Source organism: Natator depressus, chromosome 8 (genome assembly GCF_965152275.1).
Source record: "Natator depressus isolate rNatDep1 chromosome 8, rNatDep2.hap1, whole genome shotgun sequence".
Classification (NCBI taxonomy): domain Eukaryota; kingdom Metazoa; phylum Chordata; order Testudines; family Cheloniidae; genus Natator; species Natator depressus.
The window spans coordinates 92,990,275-93,017,832 of NC_134241.1; positions in this window are offsets into that span (position 1 = coordinate 92,990,275).

Below are 27,558 nucleotides of genomic sequence, written 5' to 3' on the forward strand. Positions count from 1 at the left end.
GGCTTGCCACGCTTTGCCCACCTGATGCTTCTGCTGGGGGCAGGAGTGCTGGATGGGCGGAGCAGGTCAGGGCATGGGGGTGCCCATTTTTCCCGGGGCCCCCCAATTGGCCGGGGCCCCTGGGCATGGTCCCCATTGGCCCAGTGGCTAATCTGCCACTGCTGGGAGGGAGTCCCACAGAAAGGCGCTGACTGTTGGCTGTTGCTGCGTCCTGGACTTGCACCAGCTGTCCTGCCGCTGTAACAGGGAGTGACTTTGCCCCCCACCTCCAGTGAGTACCCGCGCTGCAGGTACCTCTTCCAGCACCCCCAACTGAACCCCCCAGCCTCCCAATCCTCCAGCCCCCTCCAGTGCCCCAGCAATGTTCTCTTTTTGGGAACCTGAAATATGGTAACCCAACTTGTGTGTCTAAGGTCACGCAGCAGGGCTGGGAAGCAAACCTAGTTTTCCTGATTTCAAGTCATGTGCCACATCAACTGGACCACACTGCTGCTTCTAAATAGATCGCACAGAGCAGTAGTTCTCAAACTTCTGTACTGGTGATCCCTTTCACACAGCAAGCCTCTGAGTGCGACCCCCCCTTATACATTAAAAACACTTTTTTATATATCTAACCCCATTATAAATGCTGGATGCAAAGCGGGGTTTGGGGTGGAGGCTGACAGCTCGCAACCCCATCCCCATGCAATAACCTCGCCACCCCCTGTTTGAGAACCCCTGGCATAGAGTTAGCCACTCTCACCTGGGAGTTTTTCTGCCCACAATTTAACTCTCTCCAGGTCCCTTTCTAGTATTTCTCATTTCTAATAAAAAGAAAAGGACAAATATAGGTAAGGAAAAGTTGATTTTCAGCTGCTAAATGCGGGTTACAAACAAAAGAGTAAAAAAAAGCTCCCTCTCTCTCTCTCTCTCTCTCACACACACACACACACATATATACTTGGCTGTGTCCTCTTAAGAAAGAAGTAAATATTACATTATCCAGCTAAAGACCTTCATTTCAAACTGCTTCATAATTAATCAGAGTTCAACTCCATTCCAAGAGTCAGCTCCAGGAAAAACATCAACTAGTTTTTTGACAAGAAACACTGCATCTTGGGGGGGAATAACAACCCTCAGTGCAGTTAAAAGAAAACAAATTTTTGAACGGTTCTCCTAATATTTGAGCAGGGGTGGTTTATAATGTGTGAAGTCATTTGTACTTTGGGTTTTGCAATGTGTTGGGTTCTTGCCTGTGACTGGATAATCTTTTGTGCAGAAACAAACCAACTTGCAAGGGTCACTTGGGTTTTGTGATTCACATTTTGGTGCCAGAGGGTATTTGATATCGAAAAGATGGAAAAAGTCATGTCCCACAATTTTGGCAGTCTGCATATGCTTTATTAATTATGTAAATCAACTACAGGAACTTTTACGTAGGTATTATCTAGACCTTTTGTCCCCACCCCCACACATGTACACAGGTGGAACAGGTATATTTCCTACAAATAAATAGCTTGAGGATTAAGAGCACGTATAATATATTTGCATTCTAAAGTCCTTAGGAGTAGGACAGCGTAAATTTTGCCAGTTTTTGTTCAAACCATCTGTTAACTCAGTTTCAGACAATTCAGTTTTACTCCTCCGAGATTGTTTCAGGTTTCTTTGATCCCAGCATAGTGAAGGGAGAATTACTAGTGAGTTTCATTAAGCTCTGTGCTTAACAAGGTTTTATAAGAATTCAGGAAAAAATGGTTTGTTCAACACAGAAGACTTAGGCCATGTCTGCACGAGCGAGCGCACAGCTGTACTGGTGCAGCTGTGCTCCCGTAAGATTGCTCTTTTAGCCACTCTATGCCAACGGGCGAGAGCTCTCCTGTGCACATAATCAAACCACCTCCAATGAGCAGCGGTAGCTGTGTCGGCAGGAATGTGTCTCCCACCAACACAGCGCTGTCCACACCGGCGCTTCTGTTGGTGTAACTTATGTTGCTCAAAGGGGTTTTTTTTTCATACCCTTGAGCGACATAAATTATACCGACAAAAAATTATACCGACAAAAGTGCTAGCGTAGACATAGCCTTACTGTGTGACAAACAGTTGGCAGTAGTGTCACAGAATCAAAACGAAACCAGGAAACTCAGTGTCAAAACCCCTTTTTTACTTTTAGGGGCAAAAATAAGTCCTGATGTCACTCTTTACACCAGCAACTAGTTGAATTTGACCTACATTTCAATGAAAGGTTTATGTGTTCAACTAAAGTTTGCATGAAACTCACTGGGTTTCACCGCTCATTTTGAACCTGAAATTTACAAAGTTTTGTGTGGCCTCCTGCTTTACACAGATCACATGGACTAAAAGGAAACTGAATCAGACATCAGGTGATACCCATTGCCCTGAATGCACAGATCAGGTATTTAGGTGCTAACGGTCATGATAAATGGATCAGTGATGGGAGAATGGTAAGTGCCACTTTTCTGATTATGCAATAGGTTAAGAGGGTGTAACTGTCAACATTTCACCACAGCAAATGTTTGAGCTATAGTAAAGCTGGCAGAGAAGACAGTTCTCAAGTTAATTTGGGAAATTAAGTTAATCTCCTGAATAATCAATCAAGGGGGAAGACTCAGACTGGGATATTCAAAGTTGCATAAGGGAGTTTCATCGGGAACTGAGCACCTAATTCCCTCCCAGCTCCAGTGCAAGGAATGTGTAGGACGAAGTTGTGGACATCAAATAAGATTAGCAGATACTTTAGAGTTTCACATAGAGATATAAAATGGAAAAGGAATGAGATTCCTAAAGGCTTGTGAGAGATAAAGTAAAAGCAGCTTAGCTAACACCCTTCTAGAATACTGGTAGAATGTCAGGTCCATACAAAAACAAGCAACATTCCAAGCTAGGGAAAAGGTTATTATCAACAGCCTGAGCTGCATTGAAAAGGTGAGTGACTCAAGACTTAACTGATAACATCCACAGATACAGTCCTGTCAGTCGAGTGGCACCATAAACACTCCTCAAATTCCAAGGAGATAAAGCAGCTCTGAAAACCTTATCCATTTTAAGACTTTCTAGATATAAAATTGCATCTAATGAGTAAACATGTTTTATTACTCTTGAATAATCTACCCATTTGCCTCGAGGGTTAAATTATCAAAATTCCCTCTGCCTGGCCACAAAATTTGTGCCTGTGAATGTTTTTTAATGTTAATATTTTTGGTTAAACCCTTCAGAGGCTAACTGGTGACTGGTTTCAGAGGGGGAGCCGTGTTAGTCTGTATCAGTAAAAACAACGAGGGGTCCTTGTGGCACTTTAGAGACTAACACATTTATTTGGGCATAAGCTTTCATGGGATATAAGTCTCTAAGATGCCACAAGGATTCCCCGTTGTTTTTATCTGGTGACTGAAGACACTTGATGAAGCTTTTACAAAATGGTCTGGGCAAACCCAGTCAGCTTAGTCTGGCATTTAACCGCTGCTCATAGAATTTAATGGCTGAATCCATGTTCTTCCCATATAGTAAATACTCACTATAACTCTCTGTGACTGTAATGGAATATCTGATAAACATGCCATTCATATGGGAGCTTATTCAAATAAAAACTAGTAAGATGAGGTTATGAATAACCTGGACAGCATTAGGACATTTTAGATTGCTCTGCCATCAAAAGTACAAATATGTTTAGCAGCGGTACAGCTTGGCCATGAGAGTTATACTTATATTTATATTGTTTTGATCATTGCGTATAATAAGCAAGCACAAAATTGCACACAGAAACAGCAGAGCAGGGAAGAGCCACGTAGTAGGCTGGTTTGGTTTTACAGTGAAAAACAAATGGGATTACAACACGAGGCTGGAAGTAAGGGAAAACTTCCAAGTGTAGTGAGGGAATAGCCTGTCAGAGTGTGAGAGCGGCACTGAAAAGAATTCTTCAGTTAAGTGAGGTAATGTAAACAAGACCTTTCCTTGGAGCAACCTAGAATGATATAACATGGATCAGAATAAATACTGTGGACATTACGTCCCTAAGCCTGGCCTGGTTGGGGAAACTTTCTCTGTTTTTTTTTTTTGGCCACAAGCACAAAGGTTGGAAGCTAGTTTCAAGAGTGTTTTAAAGCTCTCACTTTTCTATCAATTTCCCTCTTTCTCTACTTATTAGGGGCCAATTCTAACAAGGATGCAATCTTTTGTGAGTCTTCACCTCTGAGGATGGAGACCCCCTATGCTGGCCTCTTTCTAGAAGACACTGTTTTGTAAAATGTACTGTCATTGGTGTTCTGCAAAGAATTTTGCATGTAATGTGAAACATGTGTCACTTATTTGTGCTTGGAATCTTCTAAGAGCTGGAGAACTCAGTCAGCACTGAACTGGGACCCTTCTCCACGGAGAGTACCGATAGAGGGGACTTGGAAAGTTACACAAGAGGTGACAACTTGGATGTTTTTGTGTGTTTCAAAAGTGAAGGATCTTGCAGATAAAGGTTATGAGAAAATCCTTTTTTCTTTTTGGAAGGGGGCAGGTGGATGGTAACATTTGGCCATAATGACAATAAAGGAAGGAAGGGGGAAAAAGGAGTGAGAGAAACTGTAGATTAGAAGATGACAAAAGCAGAATAATGGGGACATGACCTTCAGCAACCAGATTCCCAACACACTTCCAGGAAAGAGCTAAGGGCAGAGGTGGAGACGGCAGAAGATGCAGAAATTTCAGGAAGATGGTCATTTTCTTCTAATTGGTGATTTATCATCCAGAGGAAAAAAAATCAGGACAGAGATAACTATTCTAAGTTGTTTGTATTCCTGGATTTAGCTATTTGAAACTGTGGGCTGTATACCAAGGAGACGCTATATGGCAGTTCACAACACAGTGGTTACTGCACCCAATTCTCAGGTTTGCTCCAGCAGTACAAAGCAGCTGTATCCACCTTAACAGCCTCCTGATGGATTTTCTTTCAGTGAGGGAACCCCAGGGGATGTAGAGCCAACGTAGTTGCTCTATGCCACCCTTCCTCCTAGCCTCTGGGAATTTCCCAGGAGAAAGAGAATGGCCAGGGAATCCCTATGAATCAATAACCTTCAAATGCCTGAACACACTTCTTGGGAGAATGGATATGTAATTAAGAGCAGCCCTAAGGCTGCTCTAACTTATACCAGGCCCTAGCCAACCACAGGATTTGGAGGGGGGGGAACAAAAGGTGTTATAAAGTGTCCCCTTCCACTCAGCACAGTTGTGGTAATATATCTCAGCCACTGTCAGGGTTCTAGCTTACTAAGTCTTAATACAAAAAGGAAATGTGAGAAATAATAAAGACAACAGCAGAAAGAAGTAGAGGGGTGAGTATGTGGACAGATGTGAGAGAGAAGGAGAAAGGGATGTTAGCTCTATACCCCAGGTTTAGACAGAACTTTACAATACAGGGTAGAATAATTAGAAATGTGGGGCATGGATCCCATTATCCTGAGTAAAACCTGAGTGTGTTTGGCGTGAGTCAGGCTTGGTCTCTAATGAGCAAGCCAAGCAGGATCCTGCACTATCTAACAGAGATGCTTTCTGAGCTTCTGGGAAGCACCCATTTTTATACAGCCAAGACAATATAAGAAAGAACCTAGCTACATGACTGAGCATGTTATTTCCTAACCAGTTCCCTTGGGAAGGCCACTGGTCCCTATATCACCCTCTTTCCCCGACTCTCTTATTGTAGCAAACATTGTTTTAGTCAGTCAAGCAGACGACCACAACACCACATTTGTCTGGTTACCAGCAGCAGTGTAGTTTTTCCCCATCAGATCATAAACCCTGACAGGAACGTATGTAGTGTTGCCACCTTTGGGTGCAAAAAAACCAGGAGATCTGGGATGATGCTGAGCCCATAAAACTGGACAGCAGGCAGTGTGTTTGGAACGCCCTTACTGATTTCCCAGGACAGCTACCTCCAAAAGGGATTATCTGAGGAAAACTTGGATAAGGGCAACTCTAGCAATAGGGTTTGCAGTGATATTTCTTGCATGTAAGGTTATCTTTCAATGTTACAGCTAACAGTCATGTTCTCACTAATGCTATACACAGTGGTAATAAGACCACTCTACTTTCACTCTAAATGTAGGCCTTTGTCTTTGTTTTGTTTTGCTATGCTATTATGTTGCTGTAATAAATATCCAGAGGAATTCTGGGCATCTGTTGTATCCTTTGTTTGACGTTCACCACCGCATCTTCCCAGTAGTATAGTAGCATATGATTACATACATGCCATATAAATAATTCTCGATGTCAGTGTTACTTTTCTACTGGAGCTCTTCCTTCAGATCCTCTCTTTTGCATTTCCCATCCACATTCACACGCTTGCATTACTTGTCTAGCCTATATTTTACTCTCTTGGTTCTAGCTTGAGTTTCTTTTAGTAAGGGAAGTCTTGATTATATGTTACAGCCTATAGACTTAAATCACAGAAAAATGAACACAGAGAAGCATTCCGTTGAGGTCAAAATGTAGTCAGCACTCTCTGATCAGGAGTCAGACTGTTTCCAAGAGAGCTGGCAGGCACAGTGCTGAGGTGCACCTTCTCTTTGCTCCAAGTGACCCTAACCATGAACATAAGGATTAATGCAGCCACACCACTTCCTTAAGGGAAATTGTAAACATTCCAAGTCAGTCCAAGGTAAACTGGGTGTAGGTCAATTTTTTTAAAAGGGCTGCAATATTCATGTCTGGGAAGAATCCTATATGATTCCAACACTGGGAAAATGTACAAGTGAGGAAGTAATATTTATATAAGTCAAGGAAAACACTGTTTCCTTCTTCAGCAGGAAACAGCAGCTATTCTCAGAGCTTCAGCGATAGGAGGAGAAATTAAATAAAGCATTGGCAGCCTACACTTGTTTTATTTCTGTGGTTTTACAGTCTGAGTCAAAATAAACACGTTTTTTAATCTCAAGAGAATTATTAGGGTAATAATTGAGAAAAATGTTATTTACAAGTTTCAGTGGAACAATTCAGTAAATCGCTTAAGCTGAAACAAAAGATTCAATACAAAAAAAAAATCTGAGTTCATGCAATCATCTTAGTTTTAAAAGCGTTAGGGCTGTGATCTCGCAATCTCTGCACAGACAAACCTCCAGTTGATATCAATGAGTGTTTTGTCTGAGTAAGGACTGCAAAAATCAGTGCTATTGGGGCCTGAGTGTGGTCTCATTTAAGCCAGTTTACCGCAGTGTAATTCCATTTATTTTAGTCGATTTTTGCCCCTTGTTTATAATGATCCAGCCCCATAGTTACCAAAACAACAAGCTTCTATGTCCAGGGATTGATTGAGTCATTGTTTACGGTGTTAGTTTATTTTGCCTTAGGATGTACAATGAGGCAGATTTAATGGGAACGATAACTTTATAATTCCATACTCTTATGTGTTTAAAAGCTCAATCTTTACAATAAGTTCACGAATAACAGATTTTTGCATGTAATCTCTTTAGGATGAGGGGGAAGATTTTCTTTAAATGAAATTGAAAACAATAGAAAAGTTGGATCACACCTTCAGGTGAATGCATGAGTTGCATCTATTTCCATAATTACACAGTCCCGGGTTCTGTAACTACACTACACATGGACCCCAAAGTCTCTGTGAAATCAGTGGAAATTTGGGTGGGCATGGACTGCAGGACTGAGACTCTCTGTGTGTTTATTTGAAAGGTCTCACATCCTCCATGGCATATTTAGAGTTCCTGCCCCAAACAATTTTTTCATTGTCTTGTTTACTGAATCAGCTCCTGGACTGAAATTCATTTTCTGTGATTATGCAGAAAAACAAAACTTTGCATGAACATCTGTACAGACCCCCGTGTGAATAAGAAGGGGTGCAAACAGAACTGAAGCAAGATTTTCTTTAGAAATTGCTGAAATGGTCACAGACCACTTTTCTTACTATTTGCCCAGCTGGAACCAGTCTGCCCATGGGACTGCCCAGCAGTCCATAGTAAAACCAGAAGACAAACCAAGATATGAAGCAGAAACTTCCATGCGTTTGATCCCATGGTCGTCCTCCACATAGAACTCCCACTGACTTTGATGGGTGCTCTGTATGGTCAAGGCCTGCAGAACCAGGCAAGGCACTTACATTGATGAACTCCCAAGTGTTTCCTAGACTGATTATTCCTGGCATGAAATTGGCAATAGCACTTGCAGCTAGAATTTAGGAAAACCAGAGCTTTTTAAATCCTTCATTAGATATTTTAAATACCTTGTGTTGATGTCTCCAACCATTTACATGTCTTCACTTTTCTGTCATCTGATGTTGTGTATGATCACTAAGCTGATAAAGTGCAATTTGCACTTACAGCCTAAGATTAGAGCTTCCAGTCCCTGCTTGCTCAACTGAGACAGGCTTACTCTGAGTCACAGGGCTACTTTAAAATTCAGAACTCCATAGAGCGTTAAATACAACTGTTTCGAAATGGAATTCCTCTGCATTCCTTTTTATTTATAAAACTCCAAATCCTGGTCCAATGTAAATCAATGGTAATTTTGTCATTCACTGTATTATTACAGGTTTCAGAGTAACAGCCGTGTTAGTCTGTATTTGCAAAAAGAAAAGGAGGACTTGTGGCACCTTAGAGACTAACCAATTTATTTGAGCATAAGCTTTCGTGAGCTACAGCTCACTTCATCGGATGCATTCAGTGGAAAGTGAAGTGGAAGTGAAGTGAAGTGGATGCATCCGATGAAGTGAGCTGTAGCTCACGAAAGCTTATGCTCAAATAAATTGGTTAGTCTCTAAAGTGCCACAAGTCCTCCTTTTCTTTTAGTGTGATAGCTGCCATTTTAACCAACTTCAGAGATTGAACTACAGCTCTCTGCAGCTCAGAGCATGAACCTTCACAGCTGGAGCTGAAAAGCCAGCCTGTTTAGCTGAGAGCTGTACTGGACTCACATCCTATGTGGACTGTGCTCAGAAGGGGACGTGTAACATACACTGACCAGTGGGTTACAACAAAAAGAGGTTAAAACAAACAATTAGATGGTCTCCACTAATTAAACATTTGTTTGTTTTACATTATAAGAAATATTCAAGGAAAATGAAATACTGTAGATGTCACTATCTCTACCTGTTTAGCTATTATCAGATGGTCATTTATCATAGGTTCCATGTTAGTCTTGGGGAGTGACTAGAAAGAGGGCTGGTAGTGGCTTTATGGACTAGCTCAGTGAGGGAATTTTACACTGAAGGGGTTGTATGGAAGAAAGCACACAGGTGTTTGTAGAAGAAATGGTCAAATGGATAATGCAGACTGGCCTCAGTGAGGGAGTAGAGGGGACTAGAGGCTGCAATAAGCTACAAAAGCAGATAAATATGAAGAAACAAAACTCATAAACGTGAGGTCAAGAACATGTCATTGTATATGGTAGGGAAAGAGGAGACTGTGGATGGACCCAGAACGTGTGGGGTGGAGTCTGTGTGTGAAACCTTTAGAACAACAGGCCCAAAAGATGATCATAACAACATTGTTTTCAATGGACACATGAGGACAAAGATGGGTGTCAGGAAGGGTAGGGAAGAGTAGATTCTGAGTGGTATACTACCTGCGGATCCATACTGGCTCACAAGAACATCTTGTCCATTCAAAACTATTCTCTGACTGAAGACACTGTTCAAAGGCTAGAGGTTAAATACCCAAGAAAGGGTGTAATTTTCATAAATAGGGTTCATATTTCCCATCTGGAAATATATATGGAAAATCATGTACCGATAATGTCTAAGAAATGCACAAGAAGAAGTACATCTAAGCCTAATTATCTTTTCTTTTGTTCTACTTTCCTGATACTTTTTAAATACTCTTACTGGTATTGACCTGGGCTTTACTGCTTTTTCCACTATAAACTTTTTACAAGGTTGAAGATTCTTTGTTCGCTCTTCCCCCCCTCCCCCATCCCTTTGAACTATTTGTTGTGCTGTTCCTTGCATGTGCTTTTTCTCTTCCAGGGAGCCATTGGTGAGGCGGAAGAGGCAGAGGATGTGAACTCCCATATACAGTACAAATATAGAGGATGACCCATTAAACGTTATGTTGAAATGCTTCCCAGACAAACAGAGAGCTCTCCAAGATTCTAAACAAAGTACACTGATAATAATGGGGGTGGGAGATGTAACACTGATGACTGTAATGGCACTAGGAACTCTTGTTCCAAATGGTTAAACCCTTCAATGCTAAAATGCCAACATTTGCAGCACTCTGCTCTAGCTATGATTACCTGTTTTCTGAGTTGTATCATTTGCCTAATATCTGTGATGGAGCCATTTATGTTATTTCCAGGTATGAAATGCATTGGATCCCAGGGCTCTTGCTGCATATATAATGGTTAAAAGATTAAATACATATTAGCATTGCTGGCATATTTGGAAAGGGCCTTTAATGATAATTCAAGGGTGGAATACAATAATTTTGTAGATAAGTAATTGATCTAGTAGTTAAAGCAAGAGGCAGGGAGCCAGGACTCCTGCGTTCTATTCCGTCTTCCCAGTGATTTACCATAAGATCTTGTTCAGGTCACTTAACCTCAACAATCCTCAGTTTAACAATAGGTGTAACAATGCATAAGTACTGTAAAGCTTACATAGTTAGGACTGAGTTGTGGCTAACTCCAGTTCACACCTGCAGGAGGCAACCAGAAAGCTGAGTGCATTGTGTGGTGGGGTTGACCAGACTTGCATAGCCATCAGTGCGTTCTAGTTCAAAGAGGGCATGAAGGTTGTTGCATGGATCCAACATGAAGTACACAGTACACAAGTACACAGAATATAGCGGTGGTGGGAATGATATGAAATCCTAGCGAGGGTGAAGGTCATGGGGCCAACAACGCCCTGCTCCTTGTACAAATGCCAGCAATGGGCAAAGTGGGCAACACATATTTTTAAAGATATAGTAAGTCCCACTTCTGAGTGTTGCTCATGAGGAATCTTCAGCTACCCTTGATTAACTACAAACCCACTCACGAGTAAGCCTCTGGCTGCTGAAGTCATAAGAACATAAGAATGGCCAAACACCAGACATGATTTTATACATTTCTATCGTGATTTTATACATGTATACATTAGTTGTCTCTTTTCCAAGCTGAAAAGGCCCAGTCTTATTACTCTCTCCTCATATGGAAGCTGCTCAATGCCCCTAACAATTTTATTGCCCTTTTCTGTACCTTTTTCCAGTTCTAATATATCTTTTTTGAGATGGGGCAACCACATCTACATGCAGTATTCAAGGTGTGGGCATACCAGGGGTTTATATAGAGGCAATATGATATTTTCGGTCCTATTATCTATCCCTTTCTTAATGATTCCCAACGTTCTGTTAGCTTTTTTTGACAGCCGCTGCACATTGAGTGGATGTTTTCAGAGAACTATCCACAATGACTCCAAGATCTCTTTCTTGAGTGGTAACAGCTAATTTAGACCCCATTATTTTATATGTACAGTTAAGATTGTGTTTTCCAATGTGCATCACTTTGCATTTATCAACATTGAATTTCATCTGCCATTTTGTTGCCTAGTCACCAAGTTTTGTGCGGTCCCTTTGTAACTCTTCGCAGTCAGCTTTGGACTTAACTATCTTGAGTAGTTTTGTGTCTGCAAATTTTGCCACCTCACTGTTTACCCCCTCTTCCAGATCATTTATGAATATGTTGAACAGTACTAGTTCCAAGACAGACCAGTAGCATAGCCGGGGGGGGAGTGGCCACTCCCGCTCTGAGCACAAGTGGTGCTTTTTTAATTTATAGGCGCCTTTTAAAATTTTTACTCACCCGGCAGCGCTCCGGGTCTTTGGCGGCAGGGGCCTTCACGCGCTGCGGCTCCACGGTGGCACGGGCCTTCTCTCGCTCCGGGTCATCGGTGACATTTCAGCATTTCTGACAGACCCCTGGGGGACACCACTATTTACCTCTCTCTCTTTTGAAAACTGACCTTTTATTCCTACCCTTTGTTTCAGAATTAAGCCCATAATGCTTTGGGTTTCCAGGTGAAAGTGGCTGTGTAAGTGCACATAATGATAATGATCTAAAAATGTATTTTGCCTCCATTATCCTGGAGCAACCACCCTGTAGAATTTGTCCAACTGGATTTAAGATTGGAAGCTCTTTGGGACAAGGACCATCTGTGTGTACAGAGCCAAGAACACTGGTGGTCTGGGCCAGCATCTTAGGTGTTTCCACACCACAAATACAGTAGTGATAATAATTAAATTTCAATTGTATTTTGGGTGAAACCTGGTGATCATGTGACCACATAAAACCAAATGTAACTTTTCAATCAAAAATAAAGAGGGTGCAATATCTTCACCTCAGCACCATCTGTTGCAAATACCTTCAGGAGTTAAGCATTCCGTTGACAAAGCTAATGTTTTTTACAGCACACAGACATGTAACATACAATATAGTACTATATGTTCTGTTGGTGTCTTTGAAAAAAAAGCTTAATGGAGAAACAGGCTGTTAGAATACAGGATACTTTATAGGTTAGCTCTTCTCCATCCTTCATCACCAGATATTTGGCCAGTTTGCGTTAATCAGATTTGACAGTGTACAAATACTTGGATACAAGCTCATCAAGTCAGCTACAGGTTTCTTTAGAGCAGTTTGCCCACTAAAACACTTACATAAAAGCTGTAGCTATTAATGAAACTTATTCTTGTCACACTGCTTTGTCTACAAAATCGTCACAAATCCTGCATTTCATTTTTCAAATCAAGAGAAAACAAAACCAGCTTTATTTTGTTCAACAATTGTTCATATACTTTCTGAAGAATGTAGAATGCACTAAAAATGGAAAGTGGCTGGGTTTTCTTCACATAAAGTAGCTTCTTCTGCTTTTGAACATAAGCAAAATCCTTATTTTCCAACAAACAAACAAACAAATAAATAACCAGCACACTGTTCCAAAATGAAAGCCTGAAAGTCAGAACTCCCTTGGGGATTTCATTTGCACTCTGGTCACTCGTACAGTTGATTACTGTGTTTCTTACAGGATTCAATAGATGACTTCATTCCTAATACGCCACAGCAAGTTTGGTATCCCACAACATAAGGGCATTTTTTTTTAATCTGGGGGGATTTAACTGTGGACATTTGTGTGTTCTTTTGTTGCTGCTGTTGGCTTGTGATAGTACCATACGAGAGAAAAAAACTGCCTTGGGAGGAGGTGTGTGCATGTGTGTGTACGGGGTGAGGTGGGGGAAAGGGGTTGAGTTGGTAGTGGAAGAAAGACTTTCTAAAATGACACCAACATGTAATGGAAGGGAACAGCCCCGCGTGATCTCTCACTGCTGCAGGGCTACGAATCTGAAATTCCTTGTGGTCTTCTGAAGTTTTACTCTGATATTTTCATGCTTACATTGTGACTTTGTTGTATTACCTCACAGTCTCTGTCTGTGGCAGTCTAGCAAACAAAAAGTCCTTCCTAGACAGTTAGGGCACATGGTATTAGCACATTAGATCTCGGCCCGCTGCACACTAAGAAGATGACTTCAGATGTTGGTTCTAAAGGTTTGCCTACACTTAGGTCTGCGGTGGCCACAGCTACATGAGTGCAGCTACCTACACTGGTGGGAGAGTTTCTCCCGTCGGTGTTGTGCTCCACCTCCCCAAGAGGCAGTAGCTATGTTGACAGGAGAAACCTTCCCATCAACATAGCACTGTCTACATGGAGGGGTTAGATTGGTTTAAGTCTGGATTTTCCACACCAATGAATGACATAGTTATACCAACAGAAGTTGGTACTGTAGATCAAGTCTCTGTAATGCAAACAAAAAGGACTACGGTAAAGGTAACAGTTTTCAGAAGAAATGCCACCATTAAGAATGGAAATGCTTAAGGCCATTGGAAGTCCAAAGAAATGGCACTAGAGAGAATTTATAAAGGTGGTGTCAAACCAAAACCACAATCTGAACGACCCCCAGACTTTAGGGAGTTTGAAGCAAAGTCCAAAAGAACCAAACTTGGTGGCTTGGACCCACTCACAAAAATAATGTAGAAGAGGCTAACATTTTTGATGTTCAAAATTGGTTCGGGATTTGTACATGATGATTCACATTTTTGGACAAAAGGTTGAAAGAGGCTTTTATTGTATCTGAACTGCATTGTCGAACTCTAATAAGCAGCCTTTCTTGGTGAATATCTCCCACTCATTGCTCAACAGTCAGGAGAGCAGCAGTTACAAATCGACAAAGATTTGTGAAGTTCTTACGGAACATGTGCTGTGGTTAATTATTCTGCTGGCTGCTGGAGGAGTAAAAGCAGATGGTGCCATTTTGTTTTTTTCCTGCCTCTACCTTTTATTAGTCATGCCTTGTAATTGAATTTTTGTTTCTTAAACTAAAACATCTGCCACAGCTATGGTTTTAAGGTGGTTAAGAATTTTGTAGCACAACACTGAAAGCGGGCAGCAAACAGTACAGATGAGAGAATGAGCCTTGCAGCAGTTTTAATTCACTAGTTCAAGCAATCAGTTGGCAGAGTACACAAGCAATGCCTAGGAGGTGGTTGGTAATGGCTCCCCAAACTAAAAATCTGGCTAGATTGTAACATTATCAGAACAAGAAAGCTCTGGCAGAGATGGACTTCGATTTGGCCGCTGACTCATTGTGGCTATAAAATTCTCAGCTGGCGACCAGTCATTGCATCACTGTTTTCTGATTAAATCCTTATTAAGTGCAGAAATGTCAAAATGTCCTGTGAGTGGAATGAGAAATGTTGGAAGGAAAGATCTTCAAGGGGGGTTGGGAGAGCTATGAATGGGTAGGCATCACTAAACCAGCAAATGGGGGAAATGGCTTTAAGAAAGCCAAGTCTCTGCTTTTGCGTGCTATGGTTTAATGTAGCAGTAGGAGCCCAAAGACAAGATTCACATTTCAGCCAAGGCCCTTTGTGGCAAGGAAAAAGGCTGTAAAGGGGAAATTAACTCCTCTAAGTGAGAATAAAGCCCCAGATCCTATGGCAGTGTGTCTCTCACAAGGGATGGAGTGAGCTCAACATGCTTCTTATTTGTGTCTGATTTTTGTTCAACCGTTTTGATTCCAACTATCTGACCCTTTTTCCCATTGTCCTTCTCTTTCCACACTGTCTGACAGTCAGGCAAACAAGGCTTGCTAGCAGACAGAAGGACCCAGAGAATACTTCTGCATCATACAGTCCAACCGAACATGAAGACGGACCAGTTAGAGATTGGTCCATGGAACTAAGTTTGGATCCAGAATGCCCGAAGTCCACGGACGTGTGGATTCAGAGTTCTTGTTTGGGCTCATTTGTAGCACCAAGAATGATCAACACTCTGCACCAGCATGACTGGGAGCAGTACTTTAAGCAGTAAGTTTTTATTCCAGTTTAGCCTATCATCTCTCTTCATCTTATAAGTGTTGAGGGCTTGATTGTACTCTTTCACCATCTGCTCCAAGTAGGGGTAGCATGTAGCTATGCAGTGTAGATCATCTCTACCTTCCCCTTCACAGAGTTGCCATCTGATCCCTGCATCCTCCTTCCTTCATGGTGAAAGAAAGCTGCACCAGCATGTTTCCTGGCACAGCTTACTTTGCTTCCACATTGGCTCAGCTCTGCTGACTGGAGCATCAGGGGGATGGAGCTAAGGCTCAAGTCCCTTCCCATTCCTGCCTGCTCACCTGCTTGGGAAGGGCAGCGGCCTGGAAACATTTGCTCTTCCCACACACACTGGTAGCCTCAGTACAGATAGGAAATTCAGGGAAATAGGGGGGCTCTTTACCTGCATTGGCACAAAGCAAGGACCAGGATCTGGTCCACAGTAATGCAAAAGACGAGGAGAGGTAGATTTCTCAAATGATTTGTACTAGCAAAATAGAACAAATAGCATTGCTTCGTACCAACCTGCCATCTTATTAATTAGTATCAAATATCAATAACCTGGCATTTCATCAATTGCTTTTATATATTACTGATCAATCGTCTGTGAAATGTCCCCACCTCTGACATTACTACCTGGTTAGCTGTTGTGCAGCGCATTACTCTTCTACTGGAAATGTCACAACTCTAAAAGGAAGCTGATGAGCTGCCCTGTTGCTAGTGTTGTCAGATCAGTAACAAGATGCAACGTTAGTAACAAAAACATGAGGCTATATGTTACTTGGTATTCTGATCCCAACAGCTACCAGAAGGAGAGTGCATAAACAGATAATGTACTCGTCTGCAGTTTAGCATATTTCCGCTTTCATTTATAGCTGTTCAGCAAATCTGTAAACCCTATTTAAAAATCGGACAAGGGAATGGGTTTTCAACATTTGCATTGCAACATTGCCCTTTTTCAAGGAGATCTTACTGATTTCATATTGTTCCAAAACACATACAAACTGATTTCAGGCTGTGAGGATTGAGTAGAGAGACACAATATTTAGTTCAATGTAAACTCCAGTTGGATTGGATCAGCACTATCAGTGCGAGTAAACCACAACTTAATTGTCTGCCATTTTCTAAGATAGTCATCTTCTTCCTTGTGTTAAGACCATCAAATGGGGTCTGGTCTGTAAGTCCTCTCCCTCCAAAGTGCTCCGTTCAATGCCATATCCTTGATCATACCACATGTGAACAGATCATTCCTTATGACATCCCACTACTTCTTCTTGGGTCAGCCTCTCTGTCTTTTTACTTCAGTCTTGATCTGTTCGACATGCCCACATTGTGCTTTATATGACCAAACCATCTGAGCCTACACTCCAAAATAAAGTATTTTTCTAAAATAGTCCAGCATATTAATTTTAAATCATGAAATATTGAGACTAAAGACTTAATTAAGAACCTCAGAATTTGGTCCAAAGAAAGGAATCCAGCATTCTAGATTCTTCTCCTTCTTGTGGCTTCTTATATGGGTTAGTTTTTTCATCCATAAAATGTCTCCATATTTGGTTAAAAGACTCAATCCTATTTGGGGAGTCAGGCTTCTGCAAATGTTATTTAATTTATTTATTTATTTCACTGTTACACTGTATATTGTTATATTTGATTGTCTTCTAGCATTTTTATTGATGAAAACCCAGAGGCCCCAACAGGGGATCAGAATCACATTGTCCTAGGTATACGTCTGGTGTCTGGCTTCTGACGGCACAAACAATGAATTAAATGTTGGGTAAGTGATGGAGCCACGGTATCATGGCAGCAACATGGGGCATTCAGGAGCCTTCAGACCGGCATCCTCCATTAGCCCTCCAGGATGGGGGGAACCTATCCTGACCACTTGGCCATTTGCACTCTAACAATCTTACAGCTGAATACAGAGGGGATCTCTGCCCCTAAGTGTCATGTTTTTCAGCAGCTAGCTGCTAATATGATCCTAGATACAGACCACACATAATAAAAAGACAAACCCTTTCCTAAAGAGCCTTGATGCAGCAGCCGGAAAATGATATTTGTTGTCTACTGTTTTTACGGCACACTTCCTCCCTCTTCATGCCTAGCAATGAAACCGAGTCCCAAAGTCGCTGGGCACTTATTAAGGATAACGGGATAAAAGAAATTCCTGGGAAACTCCACCTGAAATGCAGAAAGGATCTGATAGCACCACAATTTCTGCAACACCCTGGTATGGGGGTTGTGCTATAAATCCTTTGGTAGTCTAGCTGGATGTAAATGACAGTGACTGAGTATTTTAGTAATGGCCTTCCTGTATCAATCTACAAATGGAGGAAGTGGCCACCCTCTGTTCATTTTGCTTGTTTTCCCACTTCTCTTCAAGCCTACATTATATATTTTTCTTTATTACAATCATCTTCATTGCCCTGTTTACCCATGAATAGTGAAACATACGTCTGATCTTATAGCCCACTAGTCACCCCAATCTGTAAAAAAAAAAAAAAAAAAAAAAGAGGAATAATGAACTACAATTCAAACATGGAATTTAAAAGAGGGAACATTAGGAAATAATTAATGTTTGACACTATGGCTATGTGGAAAAATTCTGACTTGGGTTTTGTGTATCCCAAGCTATAATTTGGCCCTAAGGTTTATAGGGCATTCTTTTTTTTTTTTTTTTTTTTGGTGTCATCAATAATAGAAAGCTTATTTTGTGTATTGTGATGAACTAGCTAGTATATGTATCTATGCTGTTGAGTGAAATAAGAACTGCACAACCATGTCACAGACCCTCTACCACTAACACTTAAAGGAGGGTCACATTTAGCTCAAGTGGTAGGGGTTAATGCTTTTGTAGGAGGACCAGAGTTAATTCAGCTGCGGTTTTGCCTAGCCTTGGTGTGTAGCATAGTGACTGCTCTGAAGTCCTACCTGGGTGTGTGTTATACCAATAAAATAAAAACCAGCAGGATCTTATTAAAGGGGAAAAGGCAAAATACCACATTTATTGTGAATATAGAAAGAATCATAGTAAGCAGTTAGTTATAGCTATAACATTCCATTCCATTTCATATTTATTCACACATTCATTCATACACACATACACTCACAGGTTCTGCAAGGTTGTTATCATAGTTACCAGCCTTAGAGTTGCTCATGCCAAGCCACTGGCCAGGACATGAGGAGGAAGCAGGGCCTTGTCAGATGCTCATCTGATGCTCCTAGAAGTTGGTTTGCAGAATCAGACCCCAAAGTTCTCACTTTCTAGAGTCCATTTTTATAGGAATTTCTTCCTATGCCAGTCTATGGGAATTGCTTCATCATGCTGTTGCTGAATCACTCAGCAGATGGCACATTCCTGACGGCTCCGTGCTGCCAGTTGTTATCTTGTTCTTTGGTTCTTCCATTCTTCAGGCTGTTGGGTGGATTCCAGTCTGCCCTCCGGGGGTCCTCTGGTTATTTCCACTTGATGCCTTCTTCAGCCGATGGACACTGGATTCTTAGGCTGTCACCTCCCTGATCATTCAGTTATTATCCACACCAAGCATCCATCCACATACATCCTCTATCTCTATTTTAATCACAATTGTTAACAAAGCGAGATGAATACAACAAAAGGGCGGGGAGTCTCTGGGTGCTGTTTCTGTTGTTACAGAGTATTGTTTTGAGTCTCTCTCTGTGTGAATTGCTTTGAGAACAGACTCTGTCTTAGAATGTACTAATGCAATTAGCAGCTTGCAAGTTTCACACAGAGAGGGAGAGAAACAGTACCAAAAACCAAAAGACCTCTTAATTAGTAATACCCTGGAATTTAAACTATGGGGAATCAAACTCATTTGTGATTTTAATACGGAACTTCTTTAATATGATTCAACATGTGGAATATTTTTCCTTTTTTTAAAAACAGTGTATGAAAGTCAGTCAATAGTCATCACCAGCCTTTTTTGTTATGTGTTCTAATCCTATGTCTGGAGGCAGGAAGGGCTGCAGGAGTCAACGTGTGATATAAATGCTGGGTAGATGGGTTTTGACTTGTTTAAGGACTAGCACCTTTCATACCACAGTGAGGCAAGACCAGCTGATGTCTGTAAGGGTTCATTCAGAGTTCTATAGTGCTTGTCTAAACAATGTTAGAAAATGCTTGTCTGCACTTTGTCTTACCCATGCTGGGGGCTACTCTCCTCCTTCTGATGTGCCTTCCTAACTCCCGCGAAGAGTGTGCACTGAATAGAGAACATACCCCTTTCTTTGTGGAGCTGCATCAAATGGTCAGAGTTGAGAGCTCTGGTGATCAAGCCCCTTAAAGCTTATGAGCTGTCTGTCTCCCACCCAATAAGCTAGCTGTGAATGCACCCTATAGACTCAAAGAGCAGGCCTGAAAAAAGAAAAAAAGGGAAAAAAACCCAAAAAACCACAGGTGAGTTAACTGAGCTTGTGGGAGATTCAAACTGTGCCAAGCATGGGAGCCAATGGATGTGAATGTTTAGAGCAGGATCCTGGCATCGTGACTTTCGTCTTGAATGTTTATTTCTGACATGTTTCAGAGTGGTAGCCGTGTTAGTCTGTATCAGCAAAACCAATAAGGAGTCCTTGTGGCACCTTTCACTATTTCTGACATATCTTTCTGGCAGTCTGTGTGGCTTGTGCCTCTGGCTCTTGGACTGCTGAGTCTCAGTGAGTGAGGCAACAAGAGGGGAGCGGGTGTAAGAGCACAGCTTACGTGTTTGTAAAAGAACGACGTACACAACATAAATACTAGGACATCGGGCACAGTCCTCTGCTGTGATGAGGTCATGCATGGTGCAGCCGAAGGGAGGAACCAAAGGTAGCTCTAAGTCATCTTTATGCCAGTCTGATTTTGGGCCAGCTGGGGCCAAACCAGCCTCCAGGGTAAATTAGAGCAGTGGAGCGCTAGGACAATGTTCTAGGGATTGTTCCACCATTCAACAATCAGAGAAATGAAACACACTTTAGGCCCTTCTCCTCCTATGCCCGGAATGCCTCCTCCCATGCCCAGCCAGCCCTGCCTTGTCTCCCAGTACAACTCCAGCTCCTTAGCAGAACCAAGGATCTGACCAATCAGCTTTCAGTTTAGTCACTGTTTGGCCTTTGACATTTTTTGCCCTTTATTGAGTCAGATCTGATGTAAGCGGCTGATTGGATACAACAGAGTTGCACCTGCTTACAACAGCTCTGAATTTGGCCCACTGACTCTTCGCTAGAGCTGGAATATTTCTAAAAAAATGTATGCAGGTGATTCCGCTTCCCTCACCCACTCCATCCACCCTCAATTCCCCGGTTCTGTTGTCTGAACAGTGGTCACTCTATGTGAAGAGCAGTCTCTGAGCTTTGTAAGTATTGATCGCTTCACATTTCTAAACACGGCCCAAATCCAGTGCCCGTTGTTCCAGTGATCTTATGGCCCATACTCTTTTTTTTTTTACTCTTCCCTTCCTTGGATTAAATTCTCACTGCCACCTGAAACGACTGAGTAAGGGACTCAGGATTCGGTCCATTAGATTTTGCCACTTACTTGTCTAAATAAGATAATAAATGCTCCTGCATTTCAACTCGAACTATCTAAAATAAGTGTAGAACGGGAGAAGTGAAAATGGAAGTCTTGGTGGCTTGAGGTGTTGTTTTTCTAAACATTCCCCATTAGTAAGCAAGCAGTCTCTTAATGCTGCATGGTCCCATAGAGATCTTTAAATAGCATTGCTAGGATTTCGGTAAAACAGGGGCCCTGAGCTTTTAAACACAAAGAAACTAGGGAATGGTTTCTTTTTTCACGAGATCTGAGCAGATCACTGTTTTCTTGGCCTCTCCTCTTTTTTTTATTGGACATCTGCTGGGATCTGTATTTTTTTTGATGGGGCGGGAGTAAAGGGGGTTGGGGTGGGGGTAATCACAACATATTCTGGAAAAAATCCCGGATGCTATAAATGGAAGCCCCCAACAGTTCAGATCATCTGAAGCAAGATGAAAATATCAGGCATCCAAGAAACATATGTGCACATGGCTTATAGCCCAATCTCCTAGCTAGGGCTCTGCATTAAATAAATTCAGCAGGTCAAGTTGCTACAGCTATAACAGATTACTAGGTGCAGTGTGCACCCCTCTATGAAACTGCAGGTTTTTAAACAACTGGAAATATAGATCCTGTTTATGGATAATGCAAATGGCTTCAGTCAGGCACAGCTGCATTTTAGGAGGTGAGGTTATGAGGCTTTTTTGAAGATTTTGGTACTTTGCAACAGAATCCTTTAGAAACAGATCTGTGCCAAAGCTAAACTGGAGACCAGTGTCTAAGAGGACTATTGACTATGACCTACATTTTTAAAGGATGATATGAATCAATCCAGATCTTTGGCAAGAGTTCGCAGCTGGGGGGTTGCGTTTTAAGCCAATGTCAATTATGTCATTACTGAGCCTGCAGAAGCTATTACTAATGTTACTTTTACAGTTCACTGCCGACCAGAGAAAAGAGTTTTTCACACTGTTGTCGTTTTGTTGGAGCAAGACTATACGAATCGCAGATGGCTTCCTTGCCAGATGTAGCCTCGTGGGACTGCAGTTTTGAGTTTACAAGAGGTTTAATGAAAACTTGGCACTTTCCCAACTTTTGGCGAATACTCTTGGGCTGTCAACTCACGCAAACAAGTCAAGATCCCTAAAACTTCCAACTACTTCTCCCTGAACAGGGAAGTGGAAAAAGTTTTACCTGAGAAGCAAAACCCAAACAAACAAACAAACCAACACCCCACCACTGTCAGCCTGAGTCAGTATGCATTGAAATCAATGGGAAGGCTCTCACTGACTTTTGTGGACATTTGATTAGTTCCCAAGTCTTTGTTGTTGTGGATGACAGCAATAGCATATTTCAGAAGATGAGGTGTGTTGAATAGGAGGGGGAAGCTCTAATGTTCAGACATGTCATAGTCCTTGCTTTTGATGTCTGCTGTTCTTTTTAAGTTGTGCCTTTTTTCAGCTCCTTCTCGAATTAAAAGTTCATTTGGTAGACTTTGTGTTTGCTTTACTTTTCTCAGTGGTACAAGGAGTTCAGTGGGATTGGGTTAAAAGGATTGTCAAGAATATGCCACAGGAATGATGACTTCTCTTTCTCGCAACCCAGGCCTTGGCCGCGGGGTGGGGGTGGGGAATTGAGCTAACTGATTTCACCAACACCACACCGTCACATCTTTTCCACATTATTTTAATTTTAAAGTATATAATTCCCCTCTTCTTCTCCTCCCCCCAGCCCCCATATTTATAACTAACATAGCTGATCAATGGCTTGACATTCTCAAACAGCATCTCACAATAGCTGTGTGATATTCACTTGAAGTGAAACAACGGGATGGCTTTAACTACAATAGGAACAGGTGGTAAATCTACCTACACTATCACAACAAACCCCACCTTTAGAGCTTCTTTGGACTAGAGAGCGCTACCACCAGCTGGTAAGTATGATTCACCTGTACCTATCTACTGCTGGCCTCAAAATATGATCTCAGCTGTGGGATGGGGGTGGCTGGGAAGAAGGAACCAAATAGCTAGATGAAATCTCTCCTAGAAAATGCATCATTATTCCTAGAAGTATATGTGAATGAAGAGGGCATTTCAGAGGGTAATTAGAAAAGCCTGCTGCTATTCATAATGGGTAGAAAGGTAAAGCTCCCATCTGATTTGTGGGCCTTTAACAACCCTGTCCACCTACCCTTGCATTAGCTAAAAAGTGTTTGCACATATTTAAATCTCTCTGGCTCGACTCTAATACATTTTGGTATCATTCCCCACCTTAAGTTCTTATGACGGAGGGTTTGATTCTCCACGGCCTGGCACACAATAGTCCCATTTGCATCTGGCTAAAGTGGGAGTACCAGAGCAGCACAATAGTGTCTTAAACCCACTTGGCAAAGGTGCAAATGCCTGTGCCATAAGATGAAAGTCATGGGGAGTTCATCTTGTTTCCACAGATCTAGGGTCAGATCCCCAGCTGCTGTAAATCAGCATTGACTTCAAGGGAGCTATGTTGATTTACATGGTCCGAGGATCTGGCCCTTCATTCTTAAGCACTGTTATTCTATTGCCTTTCACAAGAACTAAAATCACTGTACAAAACCAAAACCAGCTGGAGTAATTTTCACCAGATTCAAAGCACATTGAAGTCAATGGAGATTTTTCATATGACTAGCGTGGGAGTTGGATCAGGCTGTAGACCACCACAATGGCACATCTCTTGTCATCTGAAACATAAGCCCTCCACCGCAAAGTGATGGACTTCACCAAATGCAATATTCATTAGCCTTAACTTCTGCAGCAATGAATATTAGAAACCACACTAAAAGAAATCACTGGTGATATGATGATTTGACTTTACAATCTTTGTCTCTTGCACATTTTACTTATGCCCAGGTCTCTTTAGGCTGTCCTGCCTACCTCTAACGAAGCACCTTAGATACCTTCACAGCTGCATTTTCTTCCTTGTTTTACACAGCAGGGAGCTTATTGTTCGTACTCAAAATATAACACCAGTAACAACAACGTGAAGCTTCTGTTAGCAAGGACCATGGTGCTTGTGAAATAATTTTCAACTTGCAACTGGTCTAAGTCTTTTAGAGAGCCATTTTTACTTTGGTGATACGGCGGAAGCCTTTATACTAGTGATATATAATACCTACGCCCCCATCCTGCAAAGATTTCTGCGCAGGCGGAGCCCTGACCTTGAGTGGAGTCTTATTGACTGTTGGAGTTCTGCCTGGAGCTTTTTGTAGGATTGGGGCCCTAGACTGTCATCACTTTGTAGCAGAGGAAGGACGATTCCATGGTTAGGGAGCTAGGGGACTCGGGAGATCGGGGTTCAGTTCTTTGCTCTGCCACAGACTTTCTTGGTGATCTCAGGCAAGACACTGAAGGTCTGTCGACGCTCATGGTGGCATGTAGAGTGCAGACACAGTCTGTCCAGCTGACCTGGGTATACACAGCAGTGAAGATGGTGGGGGATGGCTTAGGTGAACCTCCAGGGCTCATGCCTGAACCTCCAGGGTATATATATCCTACCCAGGCTCCTACATGCCCAAGCAGTGCCTCCTGTGTCTACAATGCTATTTTTAGCAGTGTAATGTCCTGCTGCCTCCCCCTGCCAGAGCCTTTCCTTGCCATGCAGCAGTGATAAGTGTGGCCAGAGCCCGCCTTTCATAGTGGTGTGTAGTGCCTGTATTCTACCCGCTGCCATAAGTGTGGACATAGTTTTAGTCTCTCGCTGGGCCTCAGTTCCCTCATCTGTGAAATGGGGATGAGCACTTCTCTCACTCATAGGAGTGTTATCAGGTCAACTAGAGTTGTCAGAGCATGAGGTGAAGAGTATGAGGTGCCACAGTAATGGTGCCCATATAAATTCCTAGAGATGGACGGTGCGCCTGGCTGATAATGCACAACATTACCCAAGTTAAAAAAAATCATAGCATTATGCACTTAACTCCTTTGGCTTTTACACCTGGTAAACGCAAGACAGGAAATCTGGCTCCATGATCCATCGTGTCAGGCTCTGAAAAGGAGCCAGCTTGGGTGAAATTTGAGTCAGCCATTAAAAATGCATTGAAGGTTAAAGCAACATGAACATTTTAGTCAGCTGTGATGTCATCTCTAATACTTTTAAATGCGGGGGGGGGGGGGGGGGGGGAATTGTTTACCAGAGGTATAGGAGAAGAGAGGGGAAAAAAACCACACATATATTTAAATATTCAAAGCTGCTACAAGACATTACTTCAATATTGAGGTAATTTCCTAGATGGGTTTAAAATTTGATTCAATTATGAATCAAAAGGAAAAAATGAAAAAGGATGTGAAATGTCAGCTTAATAATTGTTTAATTATTTGAATGGGAACTTGTTGAGCTATGATATATGGCAATGACTGGGGAACCGGCTAAGACAGCATATGAATAGTTACTACTAGGTGCAGTGCGATGTGAATGGGAAGAGATTACTGTGTGAAATGAATGGAGACTGGGTACAGTATTGTACATGGGAAATGGAAACAGACCAGAACTTGAAATAATATGAATGAGCACTTCTAAGATGCACTTTAGATCTATTTCTGGCTGGCTGTGAACTTTGAGGTGGCAAAATTAAAGAGAGAAAGATCTCATAGATGTAGAATATAGCAGGACATCTAATCAGATAGCTTGAGCAGTATCTGATATGCTCCCTGATTTGTTTCATTACCTGATAAAGTAACACATTTTCAGAATTAGTAAATAGCATCATGCTCACTTATGTGTAAATATGCAAATAGTGCCATCCACAATCATGATGACCATAATTCCGAACAACTAATTGTCTTCTAAGTATCAGGGTAGGAAATATTTTGTCTCAAGTTGAAGCTAGTGCTGTGTGGCAAACTAGAATGGAAGTCCTAGAGAATGGGTTCAATAACTGGGAGCTAGCTAAATAATACAATATGTAATCTGGCAGCAGATTATTCCCCTAGGTGTGTGGAGGGCATTCCTCCACCTGTCATTTGCCCCTTCCTGCCTGTTTGCGGGTAGGGAAGTGTTGTCTCCACAGATCCATCCCCCACTGTTCCCTGACCCAGTGAAGAGCCTGTCATGGATCCATACGTGGGAAGAGAGACAAGAGGGCAGGCTAGGTGGGGGGGAGGCAGGTGCACTATTCACATCTCTCTCTCTTGCTCTCCTCGCCCTAGACACCAGTAGACACTCTGAGGTAAAGCCTGAGTTCTTCCATTCTGTAGAATGCCCATTTGGGCTCTGCCAGAGCCAGAAGAACCACATGGATTACATGATAGTCATATTGGTTAAGGCTTTTCTGGAAGGGGCTTAGGTGAAGAGGGCCGTATAGGGAATAGAATAGAATGCTGGGAGTAGAGAGGGGAGAGCAGAAGCACAGAGTCTGCTTACAGATAGGTCTTGCCTCCTGCATATTCACCGTGATCCTTCTCGATCTCATTAGATCTATGGGTATGGGTGCCAAACCCACCGCCCATTATGTGGGTCAGGCCCCTGTTCCCTGCAAGAATATTCTCAGGTGGAAATTTCGTAAAGAGGACCACATAGGGGAGCAATCTGAAATAAATGGCACCATGCTTGGCAAACAGGTATGGAGTGGGCACCTGAATACCCATGTGAAGAGTTGGTGCAGAGAGCTGAATCTTGTATTTAAGAGCTACACCGAGAAAGAAGGGGTGCCCGTGTAGTAGCTGAGATGGCAGACATAGCTGTGGGGGAATTTTCAGCTGGCGGATGAGCAAAAAGGGACAGGTAGTTCTCTGGGGTATGTCTATAGCAAAGCTAGCACAGAAGGAGAAAATGCATCTAAAATAGGCAGAGGAGTACAGAGGGAAGAGAGAGCTATCTCCTTCACTGTTGTGTACTAAGACTAGAGAAGACAAATATATAGAAAGTTGTGAACGAACATTCAGGAATAGCAGAAAACAAGAAACCTGTCAAATGTGTCTATGCTGAAAGCCATCTATGTGCTCGAGTTGGCATATATCAGATAGCCAATACAGCTTTGCCGATTTACACCAACCAAGGATCTGGCCCTCGGTACTTACTCCAGAACTATAGACAAATATTAAGAGTGTGAAAAATGAAATAAAGAAACGAGAATAAAGCTACATACACAATAGTGGTTTTGCCATTTTGATGTACTTGTATGCTAATCTGAATCATGCTAGTAAAGAAAAATGGAACTGAGGTTATTTTCTGACGAAGAGAAGCCTTTCAGAGGGAACTGGAGAAAGCAGAAGAGGTTAAGATTATAGGTCACATAGAAGACAAAAGGACTACTGATATGAATAAAGCCAGAAAGGTTTGGCCTTGTATAGAAAAATGAAAGTGAAATTAACTGACAACCACCACTGGAATAGCATCATTGAAGTTCAAAACAAATCAGCAGTCAGCAATTATTATTTCATAGAATCATAGAAGATTAGGGTTGGAAGAGACCTCAGGAGGTCATCTAGTCCAACCCCCTGCTCAAAGCAGGACCAACCCCAACTAAATCATCCCAATCAGGGCTTTGTCAAGCTGGGCCTTAAAAAACCTCTAAGGATGGAGATTCCACCACCTCCCTAGGTAACCCATTCCAGTGCTTCACCACCCTCCTAGTGAAATAATTGTTCCTAATATCCAACCCAGACCTCCCGCACTGCAATATGAGACCATTGCTCCTTGTTCTGTCATCTGCCACCATTGAAAACAGC